The sequence below is a fragment of the Bos taurus genome, chromosome 20, assembly GCF_002263795.3.
Source record: "Bos taurus isolate L1 Dominette 01449 registration number 42190680 breed Hereford chromosome 20, ARS-UCD2.0, whole genome shotgun sequence".
Taxonomy (NCBI): Eukaryota; Metazoa; Chordata; class Mammalia; order Artiodactyla; family Bovidae; genus Bos; species Bos taurus.
In genome coordinates this window covers 9,677,006-9,695,003 of record NC_037347.1, presented here as the reverse complement: position 1 = coordinate 9,695,003, position 17,998 = coordinate 9,677,006, and the positions used below count along the sequence as shown (strand labels likewise).

At 44.8% G+C, this 17,998-nt stretch overlaps 1 long non-coding RNA gene across 1 annotated transcript in view; it reads left to right on the top strand.

Annotated features, from left to right (window-relative positions):
• The window catches only part of LOC132343209 (uncharacterized), a 53,110-nt gene that overhangs the window by 32,454 nt on the left and 2,658 nt on the right, over nucleotides 1–17,998 (top strand). Inside the window, exon 2 of the long non-coding RNA XR_009491920.1 lies at nucleotides 974–1,039. This is a non-coding gene — a long non-coding RNA (uncharacterized lncRNA). The remainder of the gene's footprint in view (nucleotides 1–973; nucleotides 1,040–17,998) is intronic.

Sequence of the window (17,998 nt, the reverse complement as noted above, 5' to 3'; positions counted from 1 at the left end):
TTCCTCATGGTCCCCCACGGCAAGCCTTGTGGGCAAATATGGGTTTTGCCCTGCTGAACAGAGGAATTCTATCTGTTCCATAAGGTTTGCACAGTTGCTTTTGATTATTCTTTCCAGTTTTATTGAGACATAATTAACATATAGCACTGTGTAAGTTTAGGGCTTCCCTGGTGGCTCAGATGGATTGGGAAGATCCTCTGGAAGAGGGCATGGTAACTCACTCCAGTATTCTCGCCTGGAGAATCCCATGGACAGAGGAACCTGGCAGGGTATACAGTTCAGGGGGTTGTAAAAACTCACACACTACTGAGCAACACACACACACACTGTGTAAGTTTAAGGTAGAACGCAGTTGCTTTTCTTTATCTCTTCTAGCTCCTGTTTTGAGAACATTTTCTGGAACAAATGCTTTTTCTTTCCTCTTGCTGATTTCTGGCACCAACCAATGCCAAAGTCTGTCATATTCGTAACAGCCCCACCTGTGGGCAAGTTTGCAGCTTTACCTCTGCTCAACCTCTGACTCTCCTTCACCCTCTCTATTTCTCTCTGTCTCTCTTTTTCCACCAAACGTTTGGTCCTAAATTCAACAACCCTCCAGTTTGTAGGAGAGCAGCCTCAGACACATTCATCCTGTGCCCAGTGACAAGGCGTGATGCTTACTCCCTGGCAAAAACCACAGAGGTTCCAAAGCCTCTTGGCTCCCTAAATAAAAACGACCCATTTCTGCTATCCTCTGACCAGAGGGAGCCACTTCTACCCAGAGGCCCCTCGTCCATCAGGGAAAGCCCCAAAACAATCATTCATTTATGAAAATGAAAAATTCATGAAGGACTCCGCTGGGCTGCCAGCAGAGTTCAGGCAGGTTCTGATCTTACTTTAATTTAATTAAGCTGTGTTTATTTAATCAGCCCAGAGATCTGCATCCTCAGGCAGGAATTTGCTGCCTACCTCTTAGCTGTGTTTTTGTCTGTAGGAGGACGAGGTAGAAGAGGAAGCCTGTGACCTTCCCAGCATTTCTGAAAGGTTTGGAGCCAAAGAGGTGAGCTGGCTAGCGGTCCGGGTTCAGATCAGACACAGTGGGGTGTATTTAGCAGCTGTGAGTGTTTGTGTGTGTGTGTATATATGTGAGAGAGAGACAGAGGGAAGGAGGGAGACAGAGGATGTATGTGTGCACCCACATCCATAAACACTTGGAACCCATGCTGCTCAGAGCTCCAGGAGCTCAGAGCTGGTCTGTGGATGGAGTGGTGCTGATGGCAGGCCTGTGAGGAGTCTGTGTTTCCAGCCACCACAGGAGGAGAGCGCTAGACAAACAAGACCGTGCTCTGACTTAAGGGCCTTGTTGCTCCACAAATCTCTTCTGGGTGCAGGTGAGGTGTGCTGACTCCCAGGCTCCACACCAAGACTTGCTGACCCCACAAGTTTGGGAACCAAGAGTACATCATGGGAAACACTGGGCTGGAAGAAGCACAATCTGGAATCAAGATTGCTGGGAGAAATATCAATAACCTCAGATACGCAGATGACACCACCCTTATGGCAGAAAGTGAAGGGGAACTAAAAAGCCTCTTGATGAAAGTGAAAGTGGAGAGTGAAAAAGTTGGCTTAAAGCTCAACATTCAGAAAATGAAGATCATGGCATCTGGTCCCATCACTTCATGGGAAATAGATGGGGAAACTGGAAACAATGTCAGACTTTATTTTTTTGGGTTCCAAAATCACTGCAGATGGTGACTGCAGCCATGAAATTAAAAGACGCTTACTCCTTGGAAGGAAACTTATGACCAACCTAGACAGCATAGTAAAAAGCAAAGACATTACTTTGCTAACAAGGGTCCGTCTAGTCAAGGCTGTGGTTTTTCCAGTGGTCATGTATGGATGTGAGAGTTGGACTATGAAGAAAGCTGAACACCGAAGAATTGATGATTTTGAACTGTGGTATTGGAGAAGACTCTTGAGAGTCCCTTGGACTGCAAGGAGATCCAACCAGTCCATCCTAAAGGAGATCAGTCCTGGGTGTTCATTGGAAGGACTGATGATGAAGCTGAAACTCCAGTATTTTGGCCACCTCATGCAAAGAGTTGACTCATTGGAAAGGACCCTGATGTTGGGAGGGATTGAGAGCAGGAGGAGAAGGGGACAACAGAGGATTAGATGGCTGGATGGCATCACTGACTCGATGGACATGAGTTTGGGTAAACTCCGGGAGTTGGTGATGGACAGGGAGGCCTGGCATACTGCGATTCATGTAGTCGCAGAGAGTCGGACACGACTGAGTGACTGAACTGAACTGAACTGAAAGTGTTCTCAAGTGTCCTTAATCTCAGCAGTAGGTACAGTTTAAGGATGGAGGTGGGGTGGTCAGAGGACAATAGTTGAAGCCCATTCAGCAGGACCCATTATGGTGGGTTTCAGGCACAGTGGGAAGATATTTGGAAACAGAGTATTTTCTAGAGCATCCTAAATCACTCCACTCAGGGACCAGCATCTCTATTGTGTGTGTAAGGGCAGAACTGAGAACAGCTGTGGTGTGGTGGGTCTGAACCAGGATGGCTGGAGCAGATGTCTGGGCGGATGGTATAAATCCCCTGTCCGAGTCCGCAGGCCTGTGTCTGAAGACAGGAGAAGATAGATAGATATTGGCATTAGCAGACAGCAGATTTGCCCCACCCCCCGGTTTCTGCCTTTTTGTTCCGTTCAGGTCCTCAATGGGTAATCAATCTCTCCCTTGAGATAACATCTATATCATTTGCCGATTGGTTCTGTCTCTCTGGAGCATCCTGACTAACACAGTGCCCACTCCCTGCCCCAAACTCCTCTGGGATCTCAGATGGACAGTGACAGTGGACGGGGTCACCCAGGCCTCATCCATTGCCTAGGGAGATGAGTCCTTCTTCTTCCTCCTGCATCATATTGCTGGATAACTGACATTGGGAGAGAGGAGTAGCAGAGCGAGAGCGTGCTGGAACTTGTTTTCACTTTTCACAAAAAGCACACTGCGCCACATTTATCCAACACTTTCACTTATATTATCAACACTTTCTTATATACTGGGCTTCCCTGGTGGCTCAGAGGGTAAAGCGTCTGCCTGCAATGCGGGAGACCTAGGTTCGATCCCTGGGTCGGGAAGATCCCCTGGAGAAGGGAAAGGCAACCCACTCTGGTACTCTTGTCTGGAAAATCCCATGGACGGAGAAGCCTGGTAGGCTACAGTCCATAGGGTCGCAAAGAGTCGGACACGATTGAGCGACTTCACTTTCACTTCACTTTTACTTATATTAGCTCTATAATTCCTCCCCCAAACATCGTGAAATGTATAAATGTGAAGGTATAAAGCGCCCCACTTTACAGATGAGGACACTGAAGGTCAGATCACCTTGGGGATCAGCCTGCGACAGAAACTGAACCCAGTCTAACTCAGTATGTTTTTCTCTAGACCTCTGCCCTCCAGTGTGATGGTCACATGTGGCTATTAAGGACTTGAGATGTGGTTAGTCTGAACTGAGATGTGCTGTAAAAGACAAAGATTTAGCATAAAAACATAAAATATTAGTTAATTTTTATATTGATTTTGAGTAACTTTGTACACATTGAAACAATACTTTGAGCATGTTAAATGTATTGAATTATTTTCACTGGTTTATTTTTACTGTTTTAAAATCTAATGTGGCTACTACAACACTTGAAGTTATACATATGGCTTGTGTCTGCATTGTGTTTTCATTGGATAGCATTGCTCTAGGCTGATGTGTTTTCAGACTCACAGTTTCAAATCACCCCAAGAACCCATGTTTTGATATTTCATCATGAAAAGGAAGAGCATGATGTGGTAACCTGGGGAGGGACCAGATGGTCTCTGATAGCCCATGTGACTTTCTTTGAAGTATGATCTTGTGTCAAAATATCTTTCCAGACTTACTTGGGGCTGCAAAGGACTGAGGAAACATTCAGATTCCTGAGTCAGAAAGCTTCCTCCTCCACATTAAGGTCAGATGAGTAGGTGGAAGAGATGGGGGCACCCCCAGGACTGGGACGTCTTTTATAACAGAGACAGGCAAGCTAAAAGGGCTAGAAAGGAAGGAGAAAAGCAAACACCTGGGCAGAAAGAATCTCAGTCAGCCAATGAAAGTAAATGAATCATTTCTACTTTCACTTATTCATTCATGGAGCAAATACTGCTTATTGTCTTAAATGTCATTTATTCACCAGTCACTGTTCCAAGTTCTAAGTGATGATCAAGGATAAAAATTTCTGTCCTCTTAGAATTTACTTTCTAGGAGCAGTACAGAACAATATACAATAAGTATGATGGTTTCAGATTCTGTTAGCCAGAGTATAGGTTGGCCACTATAACAGAAAGACCCAAATAAGAATGGTTTAAGCAAGAGAGAATTTAATTCTTTCTCATGAAACACTCTGGCAGTGAGCTGTCTAGAACAATTAGCAGCTCTGCGGCTGCTAATTGGTACCTTCTGTCTTGCTGATTTGCCATCACTCGATGTGGCCATCCACAAGGTTGGAGATGGTTCACCACTTCCTGTAGGTAACATTCGGGTAAGCGAGAAGGGGAAGAGAAAGTGAGGACACTTTCCTTCCTTTTAAGGATGTGACCTGGAGGGTGTACACATCACTAATTCACATCCCACTGGTCAGTACTTAGTCATATGACCATACCCAGAAGCAAGGGAGTCTGGGAAGTGTAATTTTAATATACTGAACAACATGTACTCAGCTAAAAGATTTTTTTAAATGAAGGAACAAGTGGACAGATGTTGAGGAAAACTAACAGTCTTAGCACAATGATAAGTTGCACAATGACTATGATCACATGTTAATAGTGGGATTGCATTACTGGAAAGACCAGGCTTTGATAATTCTTAATCAAACAAAATATACTTACCCAGTGATACAAAACGAAGTTGGCACTGTCAGGACTCATGGCAGATAGATCAGTATCATTTTCCAGGACATACAATGGTGAGTGTTTCCAGAACAGAAATCCTCTAAGAGAATACCTAGGTGCAGATATAATATCTGGAGGAATAGAGGTCACGTTACATTTTAAGGAAGCCTAATGGATCCTTTCTAGACCCAAAGACCTTTCCTGCAGAAACAAAATGTAGTGATGGGATGGAAGAAAATTAGGGCGGGAGGTGTCTGGCTCCTTATTAGCAAGTGTGTCCAGGAGGGTGTCTCTAGCAAACTAATATTTGAACAGAGACCCAAAGGGCTGAAAAGAATTCCTCATCAAATCTATTTCAGGCATAGGGAACAGTGGATGCAAAGGCCTTGAAATAAGAGTAACCATGATGCATATCAGAAACAAATTATTCCAGAGTAGCTGGGATGTCATGAGTAAGGAGAGAAGGAGAAGAAAGGAGAAGACGGGGAAAAGGGATCCATCAGATATTCTTTGGTGGTTGCATCTTGGCAACTTTCCACTTATTTGCCCCAATATAAAGATGAAAAAAGGAAATTGTATCATCTTTCCCCAAGCTCATAGTCCTTTCCTTTCCATCCATTCACTTTTTTAATCTATTTACTTGGGATAAAAGTACCTGCCCTGCCAAGCCCTCCTCCTATGGTTGTCACGAGGATAGATGAGAGAGATGGGAGGGTGGCTGATGTGAAATGCTGAGGTCTGGGTGCGGGAGGTACTGTCTTCCACACCCAGTAAGGTCTTGATATCATTATCTATATTGGTATAGTGGCAGTCGGTTGTTCTGTCAATTTCTAGGTCTTGGCTATAAATCTCAGTTTGTGTGTGTGTGTTGTTGTTTCTATGTTGGCCATGCTGTGTGGCTTATGGCGTCTCAGTTCCCTGACCAGGAATCGAACCCAAACCCTTGGCAGTAAAAATGCAGAGTCCTAACCACTGGACTGCCAGCGAATTCCCTAGATCTCAGTTTTCATTTTGAAATATCTTTCTTTTCCCAACATATTAATTATGGGTTTGCCTTTTTTCTTGTCAAAGCAAGTGTTTAGATGTTTCTAGGAGATTCCCCTTTGTCAAAGACTGCTGTGGCATAATGTGGAGAGGTATGAGTTGTACCCGTGGAATGTTTAGACCCGTTGGTTGGGTGAGAACTCTGCTCTCTACATCCCTTTAGAATGTATATGTGGATATAACTTTAAATAAAAATCAGCATTTTAGGAATATCTTTTCATGTCAACCTGCACATACCCTATTTGACAAATTGGAACTCATTATTAAATTCTATGCTTTTGTTTGTCTGTGCCATTATGTTTTTTCCCAGAGAGCTTTTAGAACTTTGCTTAGTGCAGGGCTTTGGAATTATTTTTGCAAGTTCCTGAGATATGAGGCTAAAGCTGAAACTCCAGTACTTTGGCCACCTCCTGCGAAGACTTGACTCATTGGAAAAGACTCTGATGCTGGGAGGGATTGGGGCAGGAGGAAGAGGGGACGACAGAGGATGAGATGGCTGGATGGCATCACCGACTCAATGGACGTGAGTTTGAGTGAACTCTGGGAGTTTGTGATGGACAGGGAGGTCTGGCGTGGTAGATTCATGGGGTCGCAAAGAGTCGGCCACGACTGAGCGACTGAACTGAACTGAACTGAGAGATGAGTTGAGAGACAAGTTCTATAACTACAATTCCATCTGAGTTTCAGTCATCTACCTGTTTATTTGTGCCCATGGCCCTTGGGTGCCTGGGCCAGCTAAGACGGCCCTCCTGTCCACCGGTACTGGGCTTCTCTGGCGGCCCCCAGCTGGGATTCTCCAGGCACAGGCAAAGATAATAGCAGGAAGCTCAGGCAATTTGACGCCTTCATGAACGCCTGGATAAACATAAAGAAATTGTCGTGGACTTCCTCTCTTTGGAGAACTAATACCTACTCACTAAAAAGAAAAAAAAAATCACTCAGAAATAACTAATGGAAATATTTTGGTGTGATTTTGGGGTCTTTTTTTTTTTTTCCTCTCTTTTTCTGACTGGTTTTCCATAAGCTCTCTGCCTGGTTTCCTTTTGTTCCCGAGCTAAGGGGAAGGCCAGAGCCACTCTTCCTGGAAGAATGGAATCAGGCGACCGACAAAACCTGTGGAGACACCGCGGCACATCACGGAGGAGCCGGAGGCTCGTTAGCGTCTATTTACCACTTTGCAGAATGCTCCAGAGGAAGAACCTGAGACCATCATCTCCTGATCGGGAGTCCCCAGGGCCTCCCGGCTCAGGATGTGCATAATGAACGCAGCAGCCTGGCCGGGGGAGGGGATTCCCGGGGCGACCTCATCTTTCTTCAAGGCTCCTTGGAGAGCATTCGGAGGAGGGGGTGTGGAGCGGGGGAGGGCCCGGGGGGAGGGGTGCGGACCTGATTTAGCGTCTCGGGTGCTGGGGCTCAGCGCGGATGAGCGGCTCGGCCCAGGGCGGGGCGGAGTCCACAGGGACACTGCCTCCTGCTGTGTGGAGGCTCTCTGGGCCCCCGGGCTGCAGATGCCCGGTGGTCGCCTTGTCAGTGCCCAGGCTAGGGGCAGGCACGGAGCACGGGGGAGGAGATGCGGCCTGGTGAAAGTCCACTGGGGGAACAGAGGGACAGCCCCTGATTTCTGTACCAGTGTCCTCCCCACCCACCCCCGCACCCCCCGCACCCCATGCCGCTGATCCATTAGTCCTATGGTTTCCAAGCAAATCACCACTCAGTCATTTATGTTCCCATCTGGAAAAGTAGGCTGATGTTGCCTGCCTCCCACCATCTCCAAGGAATATTCTCAACAGGGCATATACAAGAATACAAGATAGAGAGTCATAGGACCTTGGTTTGAGTCCTAAATCTGTGGGAATCTTAGTCAAGTTTTTAACCTCTTTGTGCCTCAGTTTACCTGTTGTAACATGAGAGGAATGATAAGAACAATAGCAGTAATAATAACTAGCTTTCTGGAACCCTCTCCAGATGCCGGGGAGTGTGCTAAGTACCAGGGTTATCTCATTTAATCTACTTAACAGCCTTCTGCTGCTGCTGCTGCTGCTGCTGCTAAATCGCTTCAGTCGTGTCCGACTCTGTGAGACCCCATAGATGGCAGCCCACCAGGCTCCTCCGTCCCTGGGATTCTCCAGGCAAGAACACTGGAGTGGGTTGCCATTTCCTTCTCCAATGCATGAAAGTGAAAAGTGAAAGTGAAGTCGTTCAGTCGTGCCCGACTCTTAGCGACCCCATGGACTGCAGCCTACCAGGCTCCTCCATCCATGGATTTTCCAGGCAAGAGTACTGGAGTGGGGTGCTGTTGCCTTCTGAGGGAGACACTATTATTCCAATTTTAAAGAAGAAGAAATTGAGGCTCCACTTTGATTAACTTGCCCAATTTCTCACAGCTGGGCAACAGTACTTACCTCATAGGGTTTATGTAAGAATTGTGTGAGCTGTTTATGTTTTTCAACTATGAAACTGTGAGACATACATATGCAAGCATATATACTTGTCTTTAATTTTCAGTACAAAAATCTATTGATTTTGGGGGGAGGGGAAGTCCTGATTTCCAAGTTACTACTATTTTATTTTATTCACCAAACGTTATTTGAGTTGCTGCTAAACATCAAGAACTGTGTCATGTGCTGGAGGGGGAGCAGCAGGCACTCCTTGTTGAGGTGGGGCTCACAAGTTAGCAGAAATCCAGTAAACACGATGGCCTTGGCATTTGTTGAAACACATCAAAGTGGGATGTGGGCTCTGGGAGTGGTAAGGGTGGGGCTTTGTCCTCAAAAGCGGTCCCCAACCTTGGCCTCTGTGGCCAGCCCCAGAAATTCTGATTTCCTTGGGGAGGGACAGGGCCCAGGCTTCCCTGCTTTTTCAAGTCCTCTTAGGGGATTCTCAGGACTGGCAGGGTTGAGAATTGCTGCTCTGGATGGTGGAAGACGCCTCTGGAGGAGGTAAGGTTTAAGCAAGGGACTGCTGGCATTTGAAGGCCATTCATTCTAACTGCAGCTGACGGCTTCGCCAGGTGGAAGTTTCTCTTTTCTGACAGGGAGGGTGGGAGGTCGCCCTCAGGAGGGGTTCCCAGGTGAGCTGCACCTCCTGTGAGAAACTTGGCCAGACTGCAAGCCTGCCCGCCCTAGCATCTCCTCCGGGCACCGGGCATCCACTGAGATAAGTGGTTTCCCTGGGAACTGGTGGCCCCACCGCTCGCTTCTGTTCAGCTGACTGCTCCTGAGCAGGAGATGGCTAAAGTGTAGATGGAGGGTCTTGGAGCTGTGGTTTTGAAGACAGGTTCCCCCCTTTATCCATCAGACTGCTGAGGGGGGGCTGCTCTCCAGAGAGGCTGCATCACGTGATCCTCCTTCATGTCACACAGCCAGGCTTCAAAGATACAACATTAAAAACCATGTTGACACATGGCTCATACCATTCTTATACCAACCCTATGAGGTAGATGACATCACCCAGCTGACATTGAGAATCTGGGTAAGTTAATTAAGCTCTGAGTCTCAGTTTCTTCATCTGTAGAATGGGGATAACAGTACCTCCCTCCTAAGGTTGTTTAATAAAAGAACCCCCAGGACAGAGGAATCCCCTTCAATACTGGCATGTGGGCCACCTCAACATTCAGACTGTGAGGTGAAGTTGCACTGAGGCAGGTGGAAGGATGTGCTGTTAAGAGCTTAGCCCAGAGGGCCTGGGAGGGGAGGAGCATCCACCCTGTCTCAGGCAGCGCGGGATAGAAGCAGAGCCTTGACAGCAGAGAGCTGCTCCTGGGGCGGTGGAGGCTGACCCTCTGCCCCCTCTGCCAGGCAGGAAGGATGAAGTCAAGTTTGACCACTTGTTCTCCCCAAAGCTACCAACCAGATAAGTCCCTGCCTCTGCAGATCCCGTGTGAGTCGGAGAGTGAGAAGTGTCCAAAAGGATCACGCTGGGGCAGTTCCCTCCATCCAGAGACACAGCCCAAGTGAAGAAGCGTTCCATGCCCACCCCCTGCATCTCACACCTTGAACCCTGGAAATTTCAAGGTCATCTAGCTCACTCTGCTCATTTACACAAAAGGATGCAAACTCAGTGAGGGAGAGTGACTTGGCTGAAGGAGCAGAACTGAGAGTGGCCCACGGTCTCCTGGCTCCCAGATTTGTGTCTGTACCTCGTCTGCTGTGCAGTTGGCAGGGCTGTTCCCAGGTTGGGGCTCTAGGCGTGAGGACCTCTCCAACCACCCCACTCACCCCCCACCCCTGCTAGTGAGCACTGAGTGCCGGCCAGTGACACTGCTCAGCCTTTCCCTCCTTCCTCTGCTGAAGCGTCTCATAAATAAATGAGATGAGCTGCATCCAGCCGGCATCTGCTCAGTTCAATTGTGACATGTATAACTATTCATCAGTATTTAACTTTGAATACGCATCTACTAAGCAAATGTCTATCCTTGAACATGTACTCATCCTTGTGTTTAATGCAGAACTGGAGCCAAACAGAAAAAAAACAGCCCCGTCCTGTAGCCTCCCCGCTGGATCTGACATCTTCCCATCTCTTCCCCCGGCTCCCACTTTGCCTTTGGCAACACAACCGGGACAACGCCACTCCCAATTTGACTCAGCTTCACAGCAGGCTACCACCTGCCTCTTTCTGGCCATGTGGGAGTCTTTCTAATCATACACTGTCAGAACTGGAAGGATTCTTACAGATGAGCTGGTCCCGTGATTTTGAAGATTCTCATTTCCTTATCAAACAAAATCTTATATGGAATTTTAAAGGTAGACCTGCTTAGGATGAAGCAGGGGCTGCAGAGCTAGAGGTTCACCTAGTAGACTTTCTTTTTGCCTCACTCCCTCCCCAGTTCCCAGCCCTCTGAGAACAAGGGACCCATCTCAGAGATGAGCAAAGTGAGTCCCAGAAAGTGAAATCACACAGTCAGTGAAGCAGACTTCTGAGCCTAGATTCCTGAATTTCATCATTTTTTGCTTACAAAAAATAAGACACACTTTTATGTTCACAAAAAATAAGACATACTTTTTTGTTCTCATCTATTAAAATTCTGATGTTTTGGCATTAAATGAGTACATTAAACGAGCTTTTTCTTTACTAATGGGGTTAGTCTTTTAACGAATTTATCAAGTATTTGTCAAGCACATGATCTTACCAGGTGCTGAAAAGATTCATGATCTGAATGTTGACACACACAAAAATTAGTTCTGGTGCTAATGAAAATCAGAGTGCCTATAGTTGAGATCAAATTCCATCGCAAGTAACAGGCACGCCAGGTAATTGTGGCTTAAACAAGATGAAAGTGTGTTTTGTTTTTCACATTAAGGTTTGGAGGTAGACAGTCCAGGGCTGGCCTGGAGGCTCTGTTCCACAGAGTTCTCTGCCATAGGACGTGGCCCTCAACTTCTTGCACCAATATGGTAGCTGGAACACTAGCCAGATTTACTATGTAGCAGGATGGAGAAAAGGGCAATGAAGAAAGGGGGCAACGGGCTTAGGCCAGTCACATAACATACGGACTTTCCCAAACATTCACAAAAAGAAACTTATGATTATATGCCATTGGCTTGAACTAGTCATATGTCATCCCTACCTATATTCCAGTTAGCCGTGTGCCCAGCTAAAAGTCAGGAGTTGTATCGTAATGGAAAAAGGAGAGAATGAATATTGGGAGGCACTCTGCCAACAAAGTGAGCCTGTCACATTTATTTCCCTGTTCCTTGATTTGCATGAACAGAGTTTGAAGGAGCCTAGAGGTATCAGGTGTAGGGTAGGTGGGGGGAAGTTAGGTGGGCCCAAGAGAGAAAAGGGCTGGTGATGGCTGATGGAGGCAGACACGGGCCAAATGAGGTGTGAGTAGTTCAGTGATCTGGAAGTCTATGTCAAGTGCTCACCAAATTGTGTGCCCCAAGGGTTTCACATATCTCATCCCCAGGGTTGCTTAGGCAAAGCGTTTATCGACTGAACAATAATAATGTTGCCTTAGTATAATAGAACATTATCTGATTCGTTTCTGGAGTAGAGCAGTTTATGGCAAAAAACAAACAAACAAAAAAAATTAAGCAAACAGAATGAAACAGAAAAGTTTATGGGAACATTTAATACTGAATAATTAACGCGTGCCAAAACCCAAAATTCCTTGCACAAAAGCATTTCAAAGCTAGTACAGGAAAAAAGAGCTAATGTGAGACAATGGTGTGTAAAACACAATTATTTCATTTTGGGACTAATGCAGGCCGCTGTGGACAGTTGGGCTACTTTAAGTATTGAACAACAATTATTGAATTATGAATAATGACAGGATTTCTTCTTAAATTTAGGGTCAGATTATAAAGCTCTTGGGTCTTATCTCTGTGTACAATGTATGGAGCATGGACAATGTCCTAGCTGCTAGAGTACAACCCTGCATTTGAGATAGGAATGCATTTAATAGACTGAATCGGTACAGGCTTTCTTTTGGGAAATTTCAATTTCACTGGAAGCAATTTACATAAAAAGTTGCAGCCTGAATACATAGCTCATATCTTGGTTGCTTTAGAGATAGCCTCTCTGTTGGAAAGGCAATTATGACCTTCAGGAGAAGCCTGTCTACCATTACTCTCCAGTTTTAAATGTTGACAGGTGGAGATGGAAGTGGGGGTGGGGTGATTAGTTAAGGGCTTTGTCTTTCTAGTCCACAGAAGGAAAGGGAATTAAGTGTCATAATTTCCTGGTCTCCAAAGGGTTTTGTTTTGTTTTCTCCTGAATATTTCGAGCTTTTGACCAAAGTGAAAACATGAGTCCTTTTGGTAATTAGTGAATTTTGTTACATTAAGAATATAGGGACAAATACATGAAATGGCTAAAAGTTGGTCCCTTGAAGTTTTACCAAGCCATGGAAAGGAAATCTAGTGAAACTGTAAAATCTGGTTCTTGTCTGTGGATGTGGATAGTTTTGAAATCTATGCGGTGATTTTTGCGATCACCTTTGCTCATCTATGGGAAAATGGAATGTAACTCTGGTTGTTGATGCTCCAGTCTCTATGATGGTGTTCATGAGAGAGCTTTCCCCCTTAACAGCTAATGTGGTAAAATCATTATGTCTGCAAATTAGATCATGGTCCAGCCAAACAAATGTGTATTTTATAAGTGAGTTATTCTTTGTGAGGCCCTGAGGCTTGTGCATTCAAATCAGAGGCCTGAGCTGAGAACTGCCAGCATTTTCATCTAATTGACTTAGGCATGGGGACCTCTGATTCCTTCTCCTTTAATCATCACCTTATATTCCAGGCTAAATGCCTATAATTATCTAAAGTAGCTGAAATTTGAGTGACCTGGATAATTATCTCAGCAAAGATGGGCTTAAAGTTTATTGACACAAATGCCAGTTTCATTAAAGGTTTGGTACAAAAGGCAAGTCCAGAAGACAGCTGGTTGGCTGAGGTGAATCGACAATGACCATTACCAAAGACCCAGGAATCACCAGGGACTTTGAAGTAATTGCCATCATTTCCATTATAGAGTTAGCAGAGGGTTGTGGGAGGCCAGAAAAGCCTTTATAGTTCTCACACTTAGCTTTGCCCAAATCAGGTTAAGCTGCTTAGAATTAGAGGGCTTCTTCCCTCATCATTCCTCAACGTGGACGCTATAGCTCCATGATTCAACTCCACCCAGGCATATTCTTAGTCCAAAATATGGTTGATGAATCAAAACAAGTCAAAACTGTACTCTTCCCTAGACTGTGGTAAGCCAAAGCTCACAGTGTGACAGTATGGAAATTTGCATGGTACTCCAGTATTCTTGCCTGGAGAATCCCCTGGACAGAGGAACGTGGTGGCTACAGTCCATAGGGTCGTAAGAGTCGGACATGCCTTAGAGACTAAGCCACCATAGATTTTTGAATCCTACCATGTGTATCTATTTATTTTGTATATTTATTGGATGACTAAAGATACCACAATACTTACCTGCTACAAAGTTTAGAAATGTTTTTAACAATTATCATCTGATTTTAACATACACAATTAGGCTCTCAATACTGTATTTTAGGACTTAACATTTATCATTGAATAGTGAGAATTCCACATGCAGATTTTTTTAAAAAAGATTTATTTATTTTTGCCTGGGTCTTGGTTGCTGCATGGAGGCTTTCTGTAGTTGCAGAGAGCAGGGGCTGCTCTTCATTGTGGGACACGGGCTTCTCATTGCAGTGGCTTCTTCTGTTGCAAAGCATAGGCTCTAGGTGCTTGGGCTTCAGTAGCTGTGGCATGTGGGCTTACACATGTGGTGCAATGGCTTAGTTGCTCCGTGGCATGTGGGATCTTCCTGGACCAGAGCTTAATCCTGTGTCCCCTGCGTTGGCAGGCGGATTCTTAACCACTAGACCACCAGGGAAGCCCCCACATGTTGATTGACCATAGATCACTTTGGGAATGAGCCATAGTTTTCTAGCACTTGTCAATTTCTACCTCCTACTGTTGGTTAACATCAAATCAGATCAGATCAGATCAGTCGCTCAGTCATCACTAGTAACAATATTACTACAGATTTAGTGGCTTAAACAATACATATTTATTTATTTATCTCTTAAGTTTCAGGTGTACAACATAGTGATTCACAGTTCTTAAAGATTACATTTCATTTCAAAATAGGAAAAGGAGTACGTCAAGGCTGTATGTTGTCACCCTGCTTATTTAACTTATATGCAGAGTACATCATAAGAAACGCTGGGCTGGAAGAAGCACAAGCTGGAATCAAGATTGCCGGGAGAAATATCAATAACCTCAGATATGCAGATGACACCACCCTTATGGCAGAAAGTGAAGAGGAACTCAAAAGCCTCTTGATGAAAGTGAAAGTGGAGAGTGAAAAAGTTGGCTTAAAGCTCAACATTCAGAAAACAAAGATCATGGCATCCGGTCCCATTGCTTCATGGGAAATAGATGGGGAAACAGTGGAAACAGTGTCAGACTTTATTTTTCTGGGCTCCAAAATCACTGCAGATGGTGACTGCAGCCATGAAATTAAAAGACACTTACTCCTTGGAAGGAAACTTATGACCAACCTAGATAGCATATTCAAAAGCAGAGACATTACTTTGCCAACAAAGGTCCATCTAGTCAAGGCTATGGTTTTTCCAGTGGTCATGTATGGATGTGAGAGTGGGACTGTGAAGAAGGTTGAGCACTGAAGAATTGATGCTTTTGAACTGTGGTGTTGGAGAAGACTCTTGAGAGTCCCTTGGACTGCAAGGAGATCCAACCAGTCCATTCTGAAGGAGATCAGCCCTGGGATTTCTTTGGAAGGAATCATGCTAAAGCTGAAACTTCAGTACTTTGGCCACCTCATGCGAAGAGTTGACTCATTGGAAAAAACTCTGATGCTGGGAGGGATTGAGGGCAGGAGGAGAAGGGGACGACAGAGGATGAGATGGCTGGATGGCATCACTGACTTGATGGACGTGAGTCTGAGTGAACTCTGGGAGTTGGTGATGGACAGGGAGGTCTGGCGTGCTGCGATTCATGGGGTCGCAAAGAGTCGGACATGACTGAGCGACTGAACTGAACTGAACTGATAGTTATTTACAATATTGGCTATATTTCCTGGTTTCCTGTCTTGTACTATATGTCCTTGAGGCTTATTTATTTTGTAGGTAGCAGTTTTGTAGCTCTTAATCCCCTACTCCTATCTTGCCCCTCCCTGCTTCCTTCTCTCCATTGGTAACCACTAGTTTGTTTTCTATGTCTGAGTGTGTTTTTCTTGTAATATTCACCAGTTTGTTGTAGATTTCACATATAAGTGATATAATACAGTATTTGTCTTTGTCTGAGTTACTTTGCGTACCATCCAAGTTGTTGCAAATAGCAAAATTTCTTTCTTTTTATGGCTAATATTCCATTGTATATACATACCACATGTTCTTTACCCATTTATCTGTTGATGGTTGTTTCTATATCTTAGTAATTGTAAATAGTAATGGTGCTGCTATAAACATTGGGGTGCATGTATCTTTTTGAATTAGGGTTTTCATTTTTTTTGGATAAATACCCAGGAGTGGAATGTCAGGCATGACTACATTGGGGGTCTGCTTCAAGTTCTCCTGTCAGACTGTGATCAATGTCTTCAGAGCTGAGATTTCATTTGAAAGATAAATGGGAAAGGATCCACTTCCAAGCTCACAAATCTTATGTTTATGTCTCCTCCAGCACCTAACACTATGCTTGGCACCTGCAAATGGTATTTCTTAGGAACTGATGGTGATTTTGACTTCTGTAAATAGAAATATGGCTTCCCAGGTGGCTCAGTGGTAAAGAATCTGCCTGCCAAGTAGGAGATGCGAGTTAGATCCTGGGTCAGGAAGATTGCCTGGAGAAGGAAATGGCAACCCACTCCAATATTCTTGCCTGGGAAATCCCATGGACAGAGGAGCCTGGCAGGCTACAATCCATGGTGTCACAAAAGAGTTGGCCATGACTTAGCAACTAAACAACAACAATAAAATAGAAATATATGTAGGGGTAGCTAAGAATGAAACCACTGTCCTGGGCTTGACCTCCTCTTTGACGGAATAGCTGGAGATAGAGATAGTAAATTAGTTTGGGTGGACTATAACCCAGTTTGTAAATATGCATTTGGATCCATCACACCTTTGGGTGAAAAATATAAATAACAATGATAATAGCCCCTATTCATTGAACACCTAACATGTGGCAGGTACTGTGCTGAGCAGATGAGAAAGCAGAGGTCTAGAGAGGTGAAGTAGCATAACCACAAGTTATGAAGATGGTAGATGGTGGATCTGGAAACCTTATTCTGTTAATGTCAAAGTGCATGTTCCCATCTACTGTGCTTTACTGCCACTGAGAGATGGCACTCTGGGTGGGGCGCAGAGCAGTTGAGCTCTCTGAGGAATGAGGTATATTTTATACTGCTGCCTTAACCTCAAGCTTCTTTTGTTCAGGAGAAGGGTTAAGGAGGAATTAAAAACTCTCACAGTGAGGCACTGTTAAAATTGCTTTCCTTTTTATATAGGCCAATTTTAACTGCAAACAAGCAATAAATCAATGTCTAACCTCAAGCATAGTTTAGCAGCCAGGGTCAGAAGAGGAGGCAATGCTCATTCAAAGCAAGCAGCAGTGTTTGGAGATGGGCAGTAAGGCTGGTCTTCTGTGGTCAGGGGTCAGCAGAGCGTGATGCGATGGAGCAGAGCAGGAAGCCAGGTGCACACAGGCAAGCCATGCTCCTTGTCAGCTGTCCCCCTGGCCTCCAGCCAGGGCAGTATTTTCTCCTCCAAGTCAGGTTATTATGCCCTTGTGGTTTGGGGGCATCAAGGTTCCCAATCATTAATGCAATAATCATGTTGCTCCGGGCAGATTTCTGCCCAGTCTCCCCTGTGACACAGTGCAAAGACAAATCAGAAACACATTTGTCAATCAGAACAAGTCAGCCACCAGCCATCCTAACTAGCAAAAATAACTGATATGTTTATATGTTACAGCCAGGCATGCATAGACAGGTGTCCTTAAATACAGGCATTGAGGAAGAGATAGTCATTATGTGGTGATTTATCAAAGGAAGGCACAAGGTCACAGGTTTCTCAAAAAGTTTCAGACAGCATTCACTGGGTAATGATGATACAGACCCAGCATTTACTGTACATTCTCTGATGGTGTCTATTACTCTATTACTTGTTAAACTTAAAAGCTAGCATATTTGATGGTTTCTTGCAACTTCTTAATCAGCACCAGTGTGTGTCACTAAAAGATCCAAAAATGTATACCTCATTCTAGATTTCCAACTTATCCTTCTCTCCTGATAGACACAGCCATCTTTTATCTTCCCAGCTGGTTACCTGTGCATACCCAGGCAGATTAAAGAGTCAAAAGTGAGAATGAAGCAAGGTGCTTTTAGGAGAGAGTCTGAGAACAGTAAAAGGCTGACAGTTGAAAAAGAAAGGAAACATGAGATTACTACCTTTGCAGTAGTTCGCAAATTTTGTAACACAACAGAATCGTCTAAGTAGTTTCAAAAAATTCTAATATCCAGGCCACAGCTCAAAGCAATTGAGTGAGGGTGGCACTCAGCTAAAGTATTCTTTAG